This window comes from Carica papaya, chromosome 5 (genome assembly GCF_054855325.1).
Source record: "Carica papaya isolate Zhongbai chromosome 5, ASM5485532v1, whole genome shotgun sequence".
NCBI classification, from domain to species: domain Eukaryota; kingdom Viridiplantae; phylum Streptophyta; class Magnoliopsida; order Brassicales; family Caricaceae; genus Carica; species Carica papaya.
In genome coordinates, this window is record NC_142313.1 from 12,362,017 (window position 1) to 12,382,824 (window position 20,808).

A 20,808-nucleotide genomic window follows, 5' to 3' on the forward strand; every position below is an offset into this window, starting at 1 on the left:
TTGAAAATATTTTCTCATTTTTGTATTTTCTATTCTAAAGTTAAGACACAACTCAATATTTCTGAGTATATGTATTGGGGAGTAATAATGTCAAAAAATATATGTTAGATTTATTTCAGAACTATATGACTCAATATGGGATTTTTTACCAATCATCGTGTGTTGATACACCATTTCAAAATAGATTTACTGAGAGAAAGAATAAACATTTATTTGAGACAACTTGAGTTCTCTTGTTCCAAACACAAGTCCCTAATCAATTATGAGCTGATGCCGTTTGTACAGCTTGTTTTTTGATTAATCGTATGCCATCTACAGTGCTTGATGGGAATGTTCCTTGTAGTCTTCTTTTTCCAAACAAGTTTTTGTTTTCAGTGCAATCTAAAATATTTGATAATATTTGGTATGTTCGAGATGTGCGACATATTGTGATAAAATTGGACCCAAAGTTCTTGAAGTATATATTTTTAGGATATTCTCGCCTTCATAAAGGATACAGATACTACTTTACAGATCTCATCAAGTATTTGGTATTAACTGATGTAGTTTTTTCAGAAAATATATTGTTCTTCTCCTCATCGTCTAAGTCAGGAAGCGGACAAGAAGTGACTCATATATAGTTTCACACTAGGTGCCTTTACTGAGCAAACAGATAAAAATGTTCTTGTTGATGATATGCCTCCAATTCCACTTGAGCAAGTTGATGATAGTGTTCGTATACCTTTAACCCAAGTAGCACTGCCGATTGTTCATATTTATTTCAGAAAACAACAAGCTAATGATACATGTCCTGTACTAGATCCGTCGTCATCTGATTTTGCTTCACATGACCTTGATCTTCCTATTAGTTTTCATAAAGGTAAACGTCAGTGCACCATCTCTACACCAACTTATCCCATTGCTAATTTTATATCATATGACTATTTGTCTCCCTCGTCGAGTGCTTTAATTACTTTTATAGATTCAATTTCTATACCCAAGATAGTTAAGGAGGCTTTGAATCGTCCTAGTTGACGTAATGCTATGCTTGAGGAGACAAATACTCTTGATGATAATCATATATGGAATTTGGTAGATTTACTCAAAGGAAAAAAGGCTGGAGGGTACAAATGGGTATTTACAATCAAAGTGAATTCAGATGACTTTGTAGCAAGACTTAGAACTCGACTATTGGCAAAAGGGTATACTTAAACTTATGGGGATGGATTATTCTGATACATTCTCTCTAGTGGCAAAGTTTATCTTTGTCTGTTTATTCATATTTATTGCAGTCTCTCGAGAGTAGCCTTTACATCAGTTGGATATTAAAAATGCATTTTTTCATAGTGATCTTTTGGACGAAGTATATATGAAGCAACCACCTAGGTTTGTTGTTCAATGGGAGTACGGAAAAGTCTGTCATTTGAAAAAATTTTTGTATGGTATGAAGTAGAGTTTCTGTGCATGATTTGACAAGTTTAGTGAGATATTATGTGAGTTCGGATTGAAGAAGAGCAAGTGTGATCATTCAGTCTTTTATAAATAATCAACAGCTAGTATTATGCTTATCGTTGTTTTATGTTGATGATATTTTGATTACAGGAGATAACTATGTAGGAATATCCTTTCTCAAGTCATTCTTACATACCAAGTTCAATACCAAAGATTTGGGACAGCTAAAATACTTTTTGGGGGTTGAAGTAATAAGAAGTTGAGAAGAGATTCTGTTATCTCAGAGAAAGTATATACTTAATCTACTTGTAGAAACAGGAAAACTGAGAGCTAAGTCATGCAATACACCAATGGTATTAAATGTATATTTTACAAAAGATGATGGTGATCCCCTTGATGTCCTAGAGAAATACAGGCGAGTGGTTGGGAAACTGAATTACCTTACTGTGAGTCGTCCAAATATAGCATATCCTGTCAGTGTTGTTAGTTAGTTTATGTCGGTACCTACAATCAAATATTAGGAGGCCTTGAAACAGATTTTGTGTTACTCAAAAGGTAGTGTTTAGAAATTGTGGGATGCTCACATCGAATGTTTTACAGATGTTGATTGGGATGGATTTAAGATTTATATGACGTCTACTACGAGCTATTGTGTTTTTGTTGGTGGAAATCTCATATCATGAAATAATAAGAAGCAAATAGTTGTATTTCGCTCAAGTGCAAAGTGCGAATATAGAGTTATGACAAGTTCACATGTGAAATCTTATAAATACATCATCCGTTCGATGAAATGGGTTTGAATCCCACATCTTCTACAAAACTCTGGTGCGATAATCAGACTGCCCTTCATATTGTCTCAAATCCTGTGTATCATGAGAGAACCAAACATATTGAAGTTGATTGTCACTTTATCTGAGAGAAGATTCAGGAAAACTTTATTTGTACTAGTTATGTGAAGACAGGAGAACAAGTTGGTGATATATTCACAAAGTCTCTGAATAAAACACGAATTGAGTATTTTCGAAACCAGTTGGACATAATTAATATCTATGCTCCAATACGAGAGAGGCCTATTTTATGAAACTAGATTACAATTTATTAAAAGGGAGCTGCTGCCTTAAACCTCGTAGTTTGAGATAAATTTTGACTTATTTTATTAATACCAAGAATACCTCTTTATGTTAAGTTATAAGTTTTAGAAATATAAATCTAATTAGTAATACTAATTTTAATCTAATTAGGAATATTAATGTAAATAAAAGTATAAATATTTAACTAAAATATTAGAAATCTTACACTATTTAGGAATTTAATATTAATGAAAAATTATATATTATTTAAGAAATTAATACTAATTAAGATTTCATGTTTAATTGAACCAAAATCTCCTATTATTTGAGAATTTAATACTAATTAAGACTCCATATTTAATTGAACTTCAATTTCTTATTTAACTGCCATCTAGCCTCTTGCCGTGCCTTCCATATTTACACTGTACAATTGTGTCCATAACACTAAGTGGAAGAAGTACCCAACTCCTCCACTTCTTTTTCATCTTATGTCCATAACATCACAGTGACAACTTTTGGATCCTCTTATTGCGATTGAAATCTGTTTATAAAGTTGGGGCTTCGAAAAAACCAAGTCTCCCACTTGAAAGACGACTTCGGTGGCTACTGTCATATATTTGTTTCATCTGTTGTTGGACTTGGATCAGCTGAGTACATAGATTGTTTAATACCTTATCATGGCCTGGAGTTTACAATCAACAACTTCTAGTTTAGAGAGACTCTAACAATAAGAGAGGAGCCAAGAAGCCGGTCATCCAAAAAGGAGTAGCCTTTAAAGAAGAACCCTGTATTGTCAGCATACTCTGCCCAAGAAATTCATTGAGCCCACTATATTGGGGTTGCCTATGAAACAACAAAGGTACACTTCCATCATTCAATTAACCTCCTCAGTTTGACAATCTGATTGAGGATGATATACTAAATTCAAAGTTTGCTTAGTGCAAAAGGGTAAAAAACTCTTTCGAGGACAAATTTGTGAAAATGACTTCACGATTAATGATACTAGATATGGGTAATCCATGAAGTTTAAAGATGTGGTCAAAAGAAGAGTCTTGCCATTGTGATAGCTGTATATGGATGGGACAGGAGAACAAAATGAGTATACTTGGAGAACCTGCCCACCACCACAAACATGACATTTTTACCTTTAGAAGTTGGAGGACCTTCCATGAAATCCAAGGAAGTACCACTCATACTTGAGAAGGAACCGACAATGGCTGCAACAACCCAGCTGGTTGCAAATGTTCCACTTATTCCGTTGGTAAACTATGATAGAAGGAAGAAAATCTTTGACTTGAGTTTTCATTCTCTTCCAAAAGAAATTCATAGAGAGGCATCATAGTGTTTTTTGATACCCTTTGTAGAATTGATTGTGGATTGCACAGTCAAAATCAAGATACATAGGGTGAATCTGAGGGAAGGAAGATTTTGTGCTTGTAGAAAATCAAGCCATCCTGAACTTGCCAATGATCATTCAATTCCCCCTATAGAATTCTAGTGGTCAATTGCTGCATAGAGGTTGAATTTTCAATCTCTTGGTGAATACTGTCAAAGTAATCAAGAGAAGGAATGGAGAGAGCATGACAAGCAGAAGACTTGTCAAATTGGCTTGGAAGTCCATCAACCACCACATTCTCTTTTTTGGCATGATATTTGACGACAAAATCAGATCTGTAGAGTTCACTAATCCAGTGTTTCCAAGGAGAATGTAGAATTGGCTGTTCCAGTAAAATCTTGAGATTGTAGTGTCCGTTTTAATACGAAATTTCTGTCCCCATAAATAAGGTCCCTAATACTTCACTGCCTTGACCAGTTCCATTAATTCCTTTTCATATGTTGGAAGGCCAAAGTGATGTAGAGCCAAAGAGATGTTAAAGAAGGCTATGGGCCGGCCTTGTTGTAGCACTACACCATATTGAGTAAAGTCTAGCATGCCACTGATAAAGCACCAGCCTTAGACCATGAGAAATCTGGTCAAAAAAATTTCAGAATCGTGATAACAAATGGTGTATCTATTGCAAGAAAGTACATCACACTCAGGAACGATGTTGGAAGTTATATAGTAAACCTCTAAGTCGAGAGTGGGGACATAAAGAAGAACAACAAAGACTTACCATTTTAACTCAAAAAAAAAGGGAGAACAACAAAGAAAGCATAGGCAGAGCCATGTTACCATGACACAATCAGAGGACACAAAGCTACAGAAACTGGAGGGTTGAATGATAAAGAATTTGAGAAGGTAAGATCCCTTATTAGCAGTTTAAACAAACCTTTAGTACTTGTTAATTGGCGTATTCAAGTAAATTTCGTTTTCTTATTGGTTTAAATGTCTCAAGTACAGTGGCTAACTCTTGGGTCATGGAATTAAGAGTCACCTCCCATTCTTTTAATTACTTCTCCACTTATTTCCATACCCAATCAATAAGCAAATCGCCACTGGTGATGGCTCCTTAACCACTGTAGCAAGGAAGGGAGATATCCAACTCCTTTCATCTCTAACACTAAAAAATGTCATTCATGTCCCTATGCTGTCTACATATCTTATTTCCATTCAGAAACTCACTCAAGACGTGTTGCAATATTATTTTTTACTATGATCATTGTGTATTTTAGGACAGAGATTCGGGAAAGATTATTGGACTTTTTAGAGAATGGGATTTCCTTTACCACTCTGAAATACATAATCAATCAAACATTCTCTAGGGTAAATTTTCTCAATCTTTTTTTCTAACTTTTTATATCTAATGAGGAGAAAGTTTGGCTCTATCATCGAAACTAGGAGATCCTTCGTCCAAAATTATTAAAATTTTGTTCCCATCTTTATTTAAAAGTTTAGATGTCGAACAATTCAATTGTGAAGGTTACGAATTATCTAAATGTTGACTACCATATTTTATTAGTTAATTATTTTAGTTTATTATTTAATTAGTTAGTATTATATAATTTAGATTTTATGAAAATAATTATCTCATATAATTAGAAATCTATTAAAATAAGATTTTTTCTATTAATAGGTTGAGAATTTTATAAATTCTCTAAGCGTAACAATATAAAAAGTAAGAAATAAAATTATTATTTTTTTTCCAAAATCAACATGGTATCATAGCAAAATTAAATTTATCTTAGAATTCTAATTTCAAGTTTTTTTTTTTCAAACCCTAAAAACCCTAAAAAGAGTTAGATGAGAGGAAGAGAGCTAAATTTAGGAAGAGAAGCCAGATCAAAGGAAGAGAGAAAGCATTCGGTTTCTTCTCCACCGCGAGACCACGTGCACTCGAGCAGTGCCTCCCTTCTCCATGTCAATCTGGTCGCGTCGGGGGAAAACAAATCGCCCTCATCGCACACAGAGAGACTAAGAGGCGTCGCTTGAGAGATTTGGGTCGAACAGGGCTGCTAGCTACGACTCACCAGCCTTTTGAGTTGCACAGACACATGCGGAGTTGCTCTAATATGCCGCACACCAATCTTCCTCTTCTACCGCATGCAAGAAATTTTTTTGGCCGCATTGCGTTGAACCGATCTGAGCTTCTGAGCCGAGCCAATCTTAGCCTGAGCCGAGCTGCTTGCGCCAACCCGAGTCGAGTTTAAACTCGAGCCAAGCTGTTATTGAGTCGAGTTGTTTTTTAGCTAAGCCTTTTTTAAGTTGAGTTGATTTTTGAGTTGAGTTCGAGCCATTTTTTAGCCGAATTCGAACCATTTTTTGAGTCTAATCCAAACTCTTTTTTAGCCGACTTCGAGCCATTTCTAAGTTGAATCCGAATCTTTTTTGAGCCAAACTGGAGCCCTTTTCTTGAGCCGAACTGAGCCGAGTTGCTACCTAACAGATTTAATTCCAGTTTGCAGCACTTTTTTGGCATCTTTTGTTGTTGATTAGAAGGTCTGTTCATCATCACTGAGTATTATCTTTTGCTATTTCTAGTACTCTAAAATGATAAAAACAAAAAATGTGATGGTTTCTTATTCGAATAACCCCTCATTACAAATCAATCCTATAAAACTTGATATAATTAATTATCTTATTTGTTCAATATTTTGTTTATTACTTATTAAAGTTAGAGAATTATAGGAGAACATTACGGGTGATATGAAGAAATCAGATATAGGTGATTTGGAATATAACAAATGGGACTCTAAAAATTCTTTAGTAATATCTTGACTCATCAATTTCATGAAACCCTATATTACACAAACATATTTGTTGTTCGATACTGCAACAAAATTATAGAATGTAACATCTCTTACATACTCACAAGTGGGTACTGATGCCCAAATTTATAAACTCCGAAATAAGGTTTATGGTATAAAGAAATGAGAGATGATTATTTTTCAATATTTTTCAGAACTATGTAAATTTAGAAGGTAAATTACTATAAAAACTTACAGGCAGATTGTCTTGGAGATACAGTCAAATTTCAGAAACTGATAGAAAAAGAGCGGATTTATGATTTTTTTAACTATTTTAAACATCGAATATGATCAGATACGGGTTTAGATGTTGAGTAAGGATCCTCTTCTCTCGTTATAACAAGTTTATTGTTATGTTCAGTAAGAAGAATGTAGAAGAAATGCCATGTTTCATATAACACTAGTTGAGAAAACTGCATTAGTTGCTCAGCCTGACCAGTACAAAGACCTACGGAAGTGTGATTATTGTAATAAGCCAAAATACACTAAGCAAACTTTTTTGGAAGTTGCATGAAAAACCGATTCGAGATCGTGAGAGAAAGAATGAAGGACCTACAAGAGCTCAAGAAAATTTAGTTGAGACAAGTGAAACACCTGACAAACCAATAGTTTGAGTCTTTTCAAATGAGAAGATTCAAACTCTGAAGCGTATTCTGTCTCAATTTAATTCTTCATCAGTTATAGGTGCAACAAATGTAGTAAAATTAGAATTTTCGAACAAGGAAGAGAATTGTCACTGGTAAACTGCAAGATGACTGTTCAGTGTTTGGTCTGCAAATTGGGTATGAGAGATATCTCTCCACCAACTTGAAGAGGAGTGTTGATAAGCATATTTTATTAATTAATTATTTTAGTTTATTGTTTAATTAGTTAAGAAAATAAGTGAAATCTGTCCACGATTTTAAGAATCTGTCCACGATTTTAAGAATCTGTCCATGGTTTTGTCTATCATCTTGTGAATTAAATGTCCTCGATTTAACATGCATTTTTGGAAAGAAGTATCCCTCCATGATTTTGTGTTTAATATTCTTGATTTTTCACATATTGATTTTACTTCTTTTTGAAAGATATGATTTTGACTTGGAAACTTGGAAACATATGATCGGATTCTCTTTGGATTGGATTCCCAAAATTCCTTAATCTTGGTTTCCTCTTTGTTGTTTGAGAAAGATAAGGAGAGGGAGAAAAATATCTTTTGTGTGGGAAAAACATCCCTGAAGGATAACAAAGAAATTTTTCTCTCTTTGGCACAATGAACTTGGTTCTCCTCCTTTACTTTTGGCCCAAACCTATCTTCTTCATGGATCCATCCTTTAATATAGATTTAAAAATATTCTTTGAATTTATTGGCTCATGATTTAGTGATACTCAATCCATAAAGCGCAAGTACACCTTGAAGTGGATCCATATATGCTTCTCTCCATATGGACTTGGTTTAACTTGAATTGGATCTTTTTTCTGCTTAAATGGATTAAGCCATGACTCTTTTCTTGCATGGACATTACCGTGTCTTCCATGCCTTATGAGGGCTAAACTGTGGTTTACAAGACTTGTAATCTCCTTGGCTTGGTTAATTTTTTAAATAATCCAAGTTGTCCATGCTCACATCAAAACGATTAAATTAGTGCCTAACTAACGAATTCGATATCAAAACACTTCCTTGGACTTTCTTGACATTGAGGTAGCTCGCTATAAAATGAAGCATCTTCATCTCTCAGCAGAAATATGTCGTTGATCTCCTTAAGGAAGCAGGCAAGACAGCTTGCAGACCAACAAGTACCTCAATGGACCCAAATTTTAAGTTGCGAAAAACAGAAGAAGATGGAGGCGGACAAAGAAATGTTTCAAAGCTTTATGGGAAGAATAATTTATTTATTTCACACACGGCCAGATATTGCCTGTACAGTAAGTATGATAAGTCAATTTGTGCACGGTTTAAGAGAAATCCATTTACTAGTAGCTCATCGAGTTTTGTAGTACCTTAAAGACACATAAGGTAAATGTATTTTTTTAAAAGAAATAGAGGTCTAATTATTGAAGCATTCTAGAGTGCTAATTATGCTGGATCAATTATTAATAGAAAATTTCCGGGTGTTGTACCGTTTCTTGGTGGTTGTCTAGTAACTTGGAGAAGTAAAAAGTAAAACATGGTGGCATGGTCAAGTGCAAAAGCAGAATTCTAGATAATAACTTGAGGTGTGAGTAAACTACTACAGATAAAGATCATCTTAAAGATCTGAAAATTAAATGAGATGGACCAACGAGACTTTATTATGATAATAAGTTTGTTATTAGCATAGTCCACAATTTGGTATAACATAATTGAACAAAATATATTGAAATTGACAGATACTTTATCAAAACAAAACTAGAGAGTAGACTAGTTTATAAACTATTTGTGCCCTCGCGTGGTCAGTTAGCTGTTGTGCTTACTAAAGGACTGAATAAAGTATTTCAGAATATTGTTACCAAGTTGGAAATGGAGAATACCTATTCACTAACTTAACAGGGTTGGAGAAGAAAGTGTGTATGTTTTTTTTCTTTTTGTAATATATAGAATCATGCCTATTTAAATAAGACACTATTACAGTGATATATCCCACAAATCATGGAATTCCAAAACAATTAAGTTTTCTTTTTATGTAGTCATGACAATACCATAAGTATGTGTGTAATCACTTGCAATATTCAATAAGAAGTACAAATTTCTCCATAAAACTCTACCCGGGCCCAAATCCGGATCAAATCCAAAAACCCTACAAATTAGGGTTCGGAGATCCAAATGTGCAACCTGACCTTGCCTTACCAAACCCACGGTTGAGCTGAATTCTGAGTTGACATTTGAATTGAAGTCGATTGTAGATGAAAGTAGCCCCACTACCGAACTGAGGGGACTGAAGTTCATCATCCTTGTTGATCTTTCCTCCTTCCTTGCGGCAGTACATCAAGAGAAAAGGATCTCATTTCAGAGAGAACAAAACCCTAACTCTTCTCCTCCTATGGTGCAGCAAAATAGAAGAAAATTATATGCAAGAGAAGGATTCGGCGTATAAAAAAAATTTTCAGATTAGGCAGATTGACATTCTTGATCTAAAACAATTATGTAAATATTGTGATGACAAAAACTATTGAAGGAAAATGGGGCTGGAAACAAATAAAGGAGCTAGTGGGAGACTTCGAAACAGAACCCATGTCGAAGGAATCTTCTTCTGACATGACAATTTTAGAGGAAGAACAAGAGTATGAGGAAGACTTTGGCCAAGAAAAGATTTACAACGAGGATATTAACGTAATATGGGAAACATGACAATTTATTTTCATGGATAAGATAGCAAAGATGAGGCAAGATAAGGTAAGGATGAATAACACGGAGAAAGTTATGGATTAGAGATGCATGGTGATCCAATTAATTGCCCAATATTGAAGAAGGAAATGGTGTGTGATCCAAATAGTAATGCAATAAACTATCATCTCCTAGTAACCATCCTAACCTTAGTACTTTCCACAACTCATTTTTGTTTTACGAGCTGATAGGGAATGATGAGGATATGGTATCATTAGGCAAAGGTATTCTACCCAGTTCACACGACAAACATGAATATGGAGATTAACTTGTGACTCGAAAGAGCATAGTATAATCAAGAAGCGCCATAGCCATAAAGCCAAACTTGATAGATAGTGATTAGGATAAACTAAACAACATCATGAACAACTTGGACACAATTAGTGGATGAATCAAGGAGGAGATGAGGATGGTGGTATCATCTAAGATTTATGCATAGGGAAAGAAACATGTTGAGTCGAGAATTAGGAATTTAGCGCATGGGAGAGGTCTTGGTGGAGTAAGTGATAGACATGGGTCTTCAAAGTGTCCATGAGAGTAGTATATTAGAATATTAATGGACTAGGTACTGCATTAAAGAGAAAAAATTTAAAAACTTTTAGCAAGGGCGAATTCAAATAGTGTAATGATTCATTAAACGAAAAAAGAAGAGATCGCAGTCTTCTAGCCCAAAGTGTGTGGGAAAATCTGTTTAAGGAAATCTTACCATCACTAGGTGTTTGGCGGAGCATCCTAATCATCTGGGATATTAGATTTGCATCAGGAGTGGACATATTTGAGGAACATTCTCATTGTCGTTACTTCTAGATGTAAAAGGAAAGAAAAGTTGGTGGTTCACCGGTGTATACAAGCCAACAAGATATAGATTTTAGGGTTTACGGTGGGAGGAATCGTCCTATCTGTTAGGTCTTTGCAATATGTTTCAATGTCTAAGAGGGGATCTCAATGCTTTTAGATTTACGCATGAGAGGCTTAGGGAGAAAATAAAGACCTCTCTTTAGCAAATGACTAATTTACTTGATCAGTTGACTGTTGAAGGACAATTTCATCACGCTTAGACCAGTTTTTAATCTCTACACATCGAAAGGATAGGTTCCCTGATATAATACAAGAAATCCTCCCACAACATGTACGGCATAACTTCCCTTATGCTTGAATCCCAGTATATTAGATTGGGTCTTACTCCCTTCTGAAATGAGAACATGTGGCTGCAACATTTGGAATTTGGGTCAAGAGTGAGGGAATGGTGGCGCAATGGTACGGAAGATGCGTTGGAGGGACACAAAATGCATGAGGAGACTAAAGAATTTGAAAGTGAAACAGAAATTGTGGAATAAGGTGTTTGGGAATGTCTGATTGAGAAGAATAGAAATATTTGAGGAAATGAAGGATATAGACATATCAAATAACAATTTGCAACAAGGTCAAAAACTATAGACTTGAACAACTTATCATTCGGACAACAACAAAGGAGTAACTTACAGTGGGGTAACTAATTGCACAATCGAACAACAGTAAAGTTTTAGATCAACTGACAATTGAACAACTAAACTGCCTTGACGAACATTTTTTTTACCAACTTCAACAAACAACAAGCAACTTATCGTAACCTTCATGGTTCATAGAAGATCAATTGTCAGTTGAACTGCAATTAAACAACTCTTTCTTCCATGGTAACCAACTTTATGGCTGTTTTCTGGACAGATTCTTATGAGAAGAATTTTAATCAGAGTTTGAGTACTTGCTAAAGAGGTCATTGGGTCCTCTCTTAATGATTCTATAAATTAGATTATCATAAGTAAAGAAAAAAGAATTTAAAAATACTCAAAACTAGCCACTGATTTCTATGTAAACTGAGCATAACGAGATCCATCAATAGGGACTCTACCAATTTGGTATTGTAACAGGTTATAGGTGATTTATATTCTATATTTGAATCTTTCTCTAAAACTTGCAAAAAGAGCAGGTTCAAGACTCTAGAGGTTTGATATGTTGGCAGGATGTTTGGATGAAGTTGCTAGAAACTTTTGGCCGGTAGAAGTGCACCAAGGAAACAAAGAGAAGGCAAGGTCCATCATGGCCATAGAAAGCACCACGACAATAGTCCTGCTGAAAAAGAGGGGGTGCTTCCATTCCAAAGTACACCAAACTTGATTTTCCCATGTATGATGGATTAATCGACCCCTGCCATGGGGGATTTGGTGAACACTTTTTTTGGCATCAACAAACTCAAGAGAAGAAGGTTATGCTGGAACCTTTTCATTTGGAATGCAAATCACTGTTGGTTCCTTAAGTTGTAGCATGAATGGCTTGCCTGTAATTGGGATGATCTAAAGCACTATTGCCTATTGCGTTTTGGACCACCGATCACAAGCAACACATTAGGCCGTTGGGACCGATGGCCAAGTACCAGTGGTAGTTCAAATTATTATTAGTTCAAGCTAGTGTTTTGACATAGGAGTAAGAAGTGGAGATTTTCTTAACTGGCTTGAAGGAATATTGTTGTTGAGGTTGAGTTGCAGAATCTGCAGGATTTAATGATCACCATGAGTTTTGCCCAACGCGTGCAAGGACGTTGTTTCAATTACAAATAGAAATTTGTGATGGATCACCAATGCTAGTGTCGTTTGTTCTTGAAGGTTGCTGAATAGTGCAGACCGACACCACTTATCAAGAGAAACCTAACCTTGAGGAAGAAATCTCAGTCGGTGCACCAAAAGAAACTCTTCACGTGATGATAGGTCATTCTCATATGTTCTGGCAGCAAATATAGTTTTTTAATTGAAGTATTGCCACAGAATTTGTTGGTTGATTGATTAACAAGATGAATTTCAACGATGAAACGCATTTGTGGTGCTAGAGTGTGCCACATTGTGCCTCTATTTGGGTGAGAATACATTTACTTTGGGCTTCCTCTTAATTTCATTATGAGTTCCAATGCATCTTTGGTGTAAATTGGCTGCATATATTGAGTTCCATTAACTGGGATTTGCACTTGATCAAAATAAATTTTCTATACAATTGGCGTATTGTGAGTTTACAAGGGCTCTCTGATTTTCTGAGCTCAAGGATCCAGCCTGGCTGTTATTTCATCTATGTTAATAAGAAGGATGAGATTGCACAACATTTCTGGTAATGCCCTTTTGTTTAACTAACACATCTACTTCCTGATCGTTGATGATTGATATTTTTGAGAAGTATCTGAGGAAATTTGTTATGGTATTTTTTAATGATATCCTCAATGTAGAGTCTTGGATGGAACATATTCAGCATCTTCAAATAGTCTTTGCTACTTTGCAACAACATTTGTTGTTTCTCACAAAATCTAAGTGCATTTTTGATCAATCAAATGTCATCTTATCTAGTCAATAACATTTCTTGACAAGGTGTATCTGCTAACATTGAAAAGCTTGCTGCCATGCAATGGTTTTTCTTCCCCACCAACACCAAAGGTTTGTGTCAGTTTTGTGGATTTACAAGGTATTATTTAAAATCTGTAAAGAATTATGGTCAAGTTGCTGTTACCTTAACTAACATGCTCAAAAAACATGCCTTTGTCTAGATAGAAGCTGGTTACCGTGTCCCTGACTCCTATGACAACTATGTCAACTACTCCGGAATTGGCTCTATCAAAATTTTCACAATCTTTTGCAATTGAATGTGACACGTCAGATTATTGGATATAACAAAATGGTTGTTCTGTAGTGTTCTTTAGTAGACTATTAGCTGTATGTCATGTGTGCTTGTCTACCCATGAGAAAAAATTCATTGGATTGGTCAAAGCTATATGTCACTAGTCGCCTTATGTTTGGGATCAATAACTTCACATAAAAACTGATCCTTACCGTCTCAACTTCTTGTTATAGCAATTGTATGACGAATTTTCCACGACAACATTGGATTAGTAAATTGTTGGGTTTGATTTTGTAGTTGAGTATCGTACTCGCTGAGAAAACATTTCTATTCATGTGCTCTATAGACAGATGGAAGACAACATCTGTGATGCTATTTCCGTTCTATCCCGTTATTACTTCGATGCCATTCATGCTGAAGTTAAGGATTCTGCTTCAATCCAGCAACTAATCAATAAAATTCTCAACGGATAGTTGAATAACAATTGAGGTTTTCCAGCATAACTTAATCTTCTATAAGAACAAGATTTTTATCAGCCCTGAGTCTTTTCAAAAACACTCAAAACTATTCGTTAATTTCTATGTAAATCGACCCATATAGATCCATCAGTAGGGATTCTACCAATATTACACCATGGGCTTCTGCCAAACAGATTTGATCATCTTCTGTCCAAACTATGACTCGTAGTAGTTTCCGAAGTCTCAACATGTGTTTCTAGCATGTTTAAATACCTATGCTAAAATCGTAAGTACTGAGACAATTTACTCATAAATTGTCCATTAACAGTGCCAATCAAACCCTTCCCCCAAAGGAAATCCCACCAGAAGACATCAGAGAAATCACCCAGCTCTTGCTGCGTCTCTCCTTCATGCGCTTTGCTGACACAGAATAGAGTATGAACTAGCCATAGGAACTGGAACTGCAAGAGAAAAGGTAAAACCACTTACGCATAATCAGAAGCTCCTAAAGTGGATATTTTTCAATAATAACAAATATGAGGTAAATTCAATATAGGAAGATAAAACGGTTTGAAAATGAACTAAAAGGAATAGGAATATTTAATTTCCTTTTCTAAGTTTGGCAAAGTTTTATAATAAAGAAAAATAGGAACATTCATTTGCTTATTTTTTATATTTTCTATTTTTCTAGTTCTTTCTATTTAATTCATTTTCCTAGTTACTAGGTTTTCTAGGTTTCCTATTTTTGATGTATTTGGTGTCTAAAATAAGGAATATAGTTTATTTATGAGGTGGATTATTCATGATTATTATTTAAAGATTGATCTATTGTTTTGATTATTGAGATTCAAGATCTTCAAGTTTTTGTTTATTTAAAAAAAAAATTCTTCAAATTTTTGTTGTTAATAAAATTTCTCTAGATTTTCTCTTTAAATTCTTTTTATCCTACATCAACTACACTTCTAATGAAAAAAAATATTTAAATGGAAACAAAAGCAGGACTTCTAAAGGATTTTAGCACAATTCTGAGTTCAATGGGCTTCTATACAAACTATTTGGGTTATCCAACTGGGTTTACAGACACCAACTGGGTTTACAGACAACAATTGGGTTTAGCTTAGTTGGTGCTTCCCCTGTATGGGTTATCCAACATTTCAAGTTTGAGCCTTTACAAACCCGTTTTAGGGGCTAAGCAAAAAAAAGTTGTCATATACAAACTATTTGTCATTTTTGTTCACGAGTTAGTTTCGCCATCCTCTTATCAGTTGATCTCATATATAAAAAGTAACTTTAGAGGTTTTGCTGTCTGATCTTAGCTGCTTTAGTTTTGTGTCAGACAGGTGCCTTAAGTGAGAAACCAGATTTAATTAGATAAGCTTGTCTGCAGCATTCGGCTACCCATGAGACTTCAAAATTGATAAAAGCTATTTTTTTCGGCCACTTAACAATTTGAGTGGGATAAGATTCAATTTTGGAGATTGGTGTACAAATTTGCATAGCATGAAAGTGGAATAGATACGTGAGAAGGCTGCGTAATATTTAGAAGCCTGATTTTGTTTTGTTAGAATTTTTTCTATGGTCTAATAGATGATAGTTTAAAATAAGCTCTCTCTCTCTCTATCTGTGCCCACCAAATGTTCATTCTTTTTTTTTCCTTTCGAGAAAATCCAAAAGTTCATTTTTTAGTATAACAATTTGCAGTACTTTTATCTAGGGGGCTGGTTTGGCCAACTAATCAGTTTGATTGGTTGGCCAAACCAGCCCCCTTTTTTTTATTTCATTGTGAAACTATTGTTTGTGCATGCCTTCAAAACACTTAAGGCTACATACACTGCATTAGGACATTTAATGTGCCATAAAGCTTAATGAAATTTCTAATTTGTCTGTGTTTTATGCAAAGTAAATCATGATTTGATGAAACCATTCAAAAACAAAAAGAAGGAAATAGTGAAGAAAAAGGGATAGATTAGATTACTTCTGTACTTTTGTTCTCTTCCTAATATTATTTCTTTTTCTATAAAAAGAAATTACTCATGGAAGACTAGTTGTATTAACATAGATGTGATAATAATCAAAGAAGATTCTTTGATTTATTTATGAATAAATGGAAGAGTATTATAGAATAATCCTGCAAATTAAAGCATTATATGAATGACCAACTAATGGTCCGTTTTATTCAATCCTTATCCCTTCATTTTTTTAGACAAAAGCATAAGTTTACCAGATAGCAAAGGAATTACAAAACCCGACAAAAGCATAAGTTTTACTAGATAACAAAGGAATTATAAAACCCGAAGAATAAGGCACCCTCCTCAAACGATAAAACAGTGCACAAAATGTTGATTTCGTATGAGCTATATATGATTGCTTCCTAGTTTCATTGGAGAACTGAGAGACTAGTGTTAGAATAATACCCATGTGCTTTTACCCATAAAGTTGTCAAGAAAACTGCCCTCTCCGACAACTCATAAAAGGAGATATGATGGCTATTGAAGATCGACAGTTCTGTGCAAGCCATATACACCATAACCTGCAAACATTACTCTTTACCACACAGGTTTAACTTCTTTCCTCATCCTTTCCCTCGGATAAGGGAATGTAGAAAACTTCCACTGTGGGAGTAGTCACTCTGTTCAAGTCAAACAAATCAAAAAATTTGTCCCCATCTTCCATGTTATGTTACAATATAAAATATGTGGTGGGTCTCTCTTGTTTAAACTATTATTTCAAAAAACCATGCGGTGGATCTCTCCTCCTCCGAAGCACATGAGTGCAAATATTTGGGGACAAGGCACAATGAGGTTAATGCACTCAAAGTATCTAATTGGTATTGAGCTTAAAGTATCTAATTGGTATTGAGCTTCTGATGGATGGTAGTGTATTAAAATACCTTTATCTTTGTAGGTACCAGAGTTCTTTAAAATTTGTTGGCAATATGAAATTTTCTAGAGAGGGGGCTTTTTTGAGGTGATTGAAAAAAGACTTACAAGTATAAAAACCTAAGAATTTCCAAGTTCTGTTGTCTGATTGGGATGATAATTGAATTGGTTCAAATAGGACTGATACAGATGCCTATTCAATTATAGTAGAATTGACTCTAAACTAGAAGCCAAACTATAGCGCTAAGCTCGCCAAAAATAATCATCCACCATAGTTTATAGGTCGCAATGTTGTGTGATCTTGGTATCTCTTACAAAAACTTTAGAGATTGGTTTGTACAGGGAAAGGAAATCATACATATAACTGTATACCAAGGACACCTGTTTTTATGTGTAAAAGCTTGGAATTTAAAAGGAGATGAATTTGTATTTTAAACGCGGAAACAAACAATAATGTTAGGGTTTACATTACTTACACAGTAAATTAGAATGTCTGATAAGATTACAGAAATATCCTTTTTACAGCGGTTCGTAAAAATAAACGAATAAATCATGCTGATCAGTAAATAAATATCATAGGGATTAACCTTCACGAGTACTTGATAGGGTTCGGAAGGTAATCTATTCACAATCCTCTTACTGATCAGGATCTAGATTTTCGTTTTCTTGATCTGAAATGATTAATAGAAGGGTGAACTGCACTAATCCAATAAGAATATCATGCTAATCACTGATACGAGAAACTAAAAATTGGTAAAAATCATAAAATAATTAATGTAACCATTAATTTGAGTAAATTCATTTAATATAAAGTAAACTATTTATTCCGTACTTACCGTTGCAAGTTTTCCAAAACGATCTATGAAGGTAATCAATTTGAATATCATTCTTATGACATATTTACATTAACAATAACAGTAAACTTATTTCATTCCCTGCTTACCAGTACCTCTAGGAGTCCATAGGGATATTCCCCTACTCGTGAACCCAATTTATAAATTTGTCAATTAATCCGTCCGTCTCCATATCTCGTCCAGTAATGGGCCCCAAATACACTATCGCTTCAATAACCCGTCCGGTATGAGAGTGAACCATATCTCCCAAACCCTTCCGGTATTGGACTTTTCAATCTCGTCCGACTGAGATAACGTGCACATTAAGGTTCTTTATTTATCGGGTTCGTCCACAATTTTCCAAGATACCCAGTAAGTCTTTCATATATAGATCCCCATCAACAAAACAACCACCAATTGCATACCAACATTTTATTTTATATTCACAGATCAATCAGACAACATTAAAGCAAACAGTACAATTTCATACCTAAACAATTAAGAACGTAATAGAGCCTTTATTTCAAATCAGTTAATCAGATAAAAATCACGATTTAAGCAATCATTAAATGAAAAAATAATTTAAAAGTAATAATTTAAATAAAACGGTTGAACAATAAGCAATTTAAGCACTATAGGAAAATAAACAGGAAACACAGACGAGATAGGGCAATCGTACACTAAACAGTCTCCGGCTCCACTAATGACCTGTAATTATTTTTAGGATTCATCTAATTTTCACAAAACACAAAACTTTTTATTATTTAAGCCTCAATTTATCGTAATAGGGAATGAGGTGAGGAATTTTTATCTGAATTGATATTTCAAAACGTCGTACTATCTACTATTCCTCTCAATAAGTTTTGAGTTTCCTGAATTTTTTTTTTGTGAAAATCAAAATGTTTGTCACGTACCCAAAAATCCAAAATCGATGTTGAAAATTTTTTCAGCCAATTTTAGGGTTCTGGCACAGTCATGCTTCAGCGTCGACTCCGTTGCCCACAGCGGCGGTTTGCCTCGTTTGTGGCCGGTTTTTATTGATTTTGCTCGGTTTTACATGTATCCCTCTGAAAAAACACGTTAGAAAATCTCGGTTTGTAAGAAAAATAAAAAAATCGAAACCTACCAGTGGGGGTCTTCAGGCGCAGCGGTTTCGTCTGTTCTCCTTCGCGGCTGAGATTTTTCTTCGGCTAATTTGTACCAAAAAAAGACGATAAACACGATGGTCAAAGAATCGTGTAAAACGAGAAACGAGAAGGGGGTCTTCAAAGAGGGTTTAGGGTTTTGGCCGCGGCGGCTCCGTTAGAGTTTACCCACGGTTTCCGTCTTACTCGCCGTCCCTTTTGCTTTGATATAGATATAGGGAGACTCGGAATTGAATTTCGACTAGGGAGGAAAAATTTTTACCTTTTTTTGGCGGTCGGCTGTGGTTTTGGTGTGGCTGTAGCCGGGGGTCGGCCTGCTTTTCCGTCGTCTGGTTCTACTCTAGCGAATGCTGAAAGGCTAGGGTTAGGTTCTCCTGCGAAGAGGAATTTAAATGCTCCTCTCCTCTTCGATCCAGGCTGTCCGTTTGTGTTGACGTAGAGTGAGGAAAACCGTTTGATGATTTCCCATTGATGGCATGGATGAATCCGGACCGTCCGTCATGATCCATCTCGTCCATTCGATCGCGTTTAAAGAAGGAATGCATTTAGGCCGTTCACGTGCGCGAGATGAGGTCTAAACTGTTGGATTGCTAGGCACGCAGATCGCTCGTGTGGCTTTCTGCGTGGTGCCAATGTCAGTTTGTTTACCATGCGGCGTGCTCTGGTTCGCTTGGGTTATTGACTAGGCAGTCCCATATGGCCAAACTTTTTCTTTTTGTAATTTAACCTCTTGTTTTTAATTTTTTTTCAAAAACATCCCCCGGATTCAAAATTTATATAATTTTTAAAATAAAAAAGATTATTTCGGGCCGATTTTCGGGCCCGGATGTTACATTATCTCATTTCATATTAAGCATGGAAAACATTAACTTAACAAAGATACTGTTTTTACACTTTTCTTTTGGACAAAAGGAAATTCAAGGAAGGTCAATGCTTAAAATCAAAAGCATAATATGTCGTGTACAAGTAAAAAATAGGTATCCATTGGATGTTAGAGTTTGAACTGAGTATGAAAGTTGCTTTGCAATAAGGCAACACAATAAGGGATTACCTCAATGCTTTCTGTTTCTCTCTCTTTTTTTTTGCTATGTGCATTATTAAGTGCTTAAACTCCCATATTTTATTAAATTGAGTATGTGTTCAACATAACACTTTAAATAACAATATTAAATAGGTTACCACATGGCATATTAATGATACGTAAGCATGTTAAGTAAATCAAAGAATACATTTTTTTAGTACAGTTTTTTCTAATTGCAATGACTGTTAAACCAAAAGATATTTATTTATTTAACATGCTACCTTGCAGTAGTGGGCCACTTGGTAGACTATGTAGCATTTGTATGTCACGTGGTCCTATACCTAACACTGTAATTTAAAATGTTAGGCTGGACATTTATGCGGCCACCATCTAAAAGTTCAGACACTTGATTTCTCAAAATCAAAATTTAGAGTATCAGTTAAACAAACTTTGAAAGTTCAGACACTTGATTTCTCAAAATCAAAATTTAGAGTATCAGTTAAACAAACTTTGAAAGTTCAGACACCTAATAGCACATTTAGCTCTTTTTTTTCAATAGTGGGAATCGACTCTATGTTGAATTACTTTCTATCCATTTAATCAAAGCTGCTTGAAATCAACAGTGTACTGAATATCAGATTGACCAAATCTATTCATTATTGAAGTTTAGATTCTATGATGAAACTTTGCTGGTAGAAAGGTCAACACCATGAGAGATTCTCTATGATAAACTGCTTTAGTATCTACTTAATCTTGGAAGCAGGTTGAGCTTTGAGGAATTAAGAATCTAGGAAAACAAACTGAAATTGT

The 20,808-nt window shown here is 34.9% G+C and overlaps 1 protein-coding gene across 16 annotated transcripts in view; it reads left to right on the forward strand.

Annotated features, from left to right (window-relative positions):
* The window catches only part of LOC110814158 (protein LATE ELONGATED HYPOCOTYL-like), a 43,296-nt gene that overhangs the window by 14,571 nt on the left and 7,917 nt on the right, over window positions 1-20,808 (forward strand). The window lies entirely within an intron of this gene.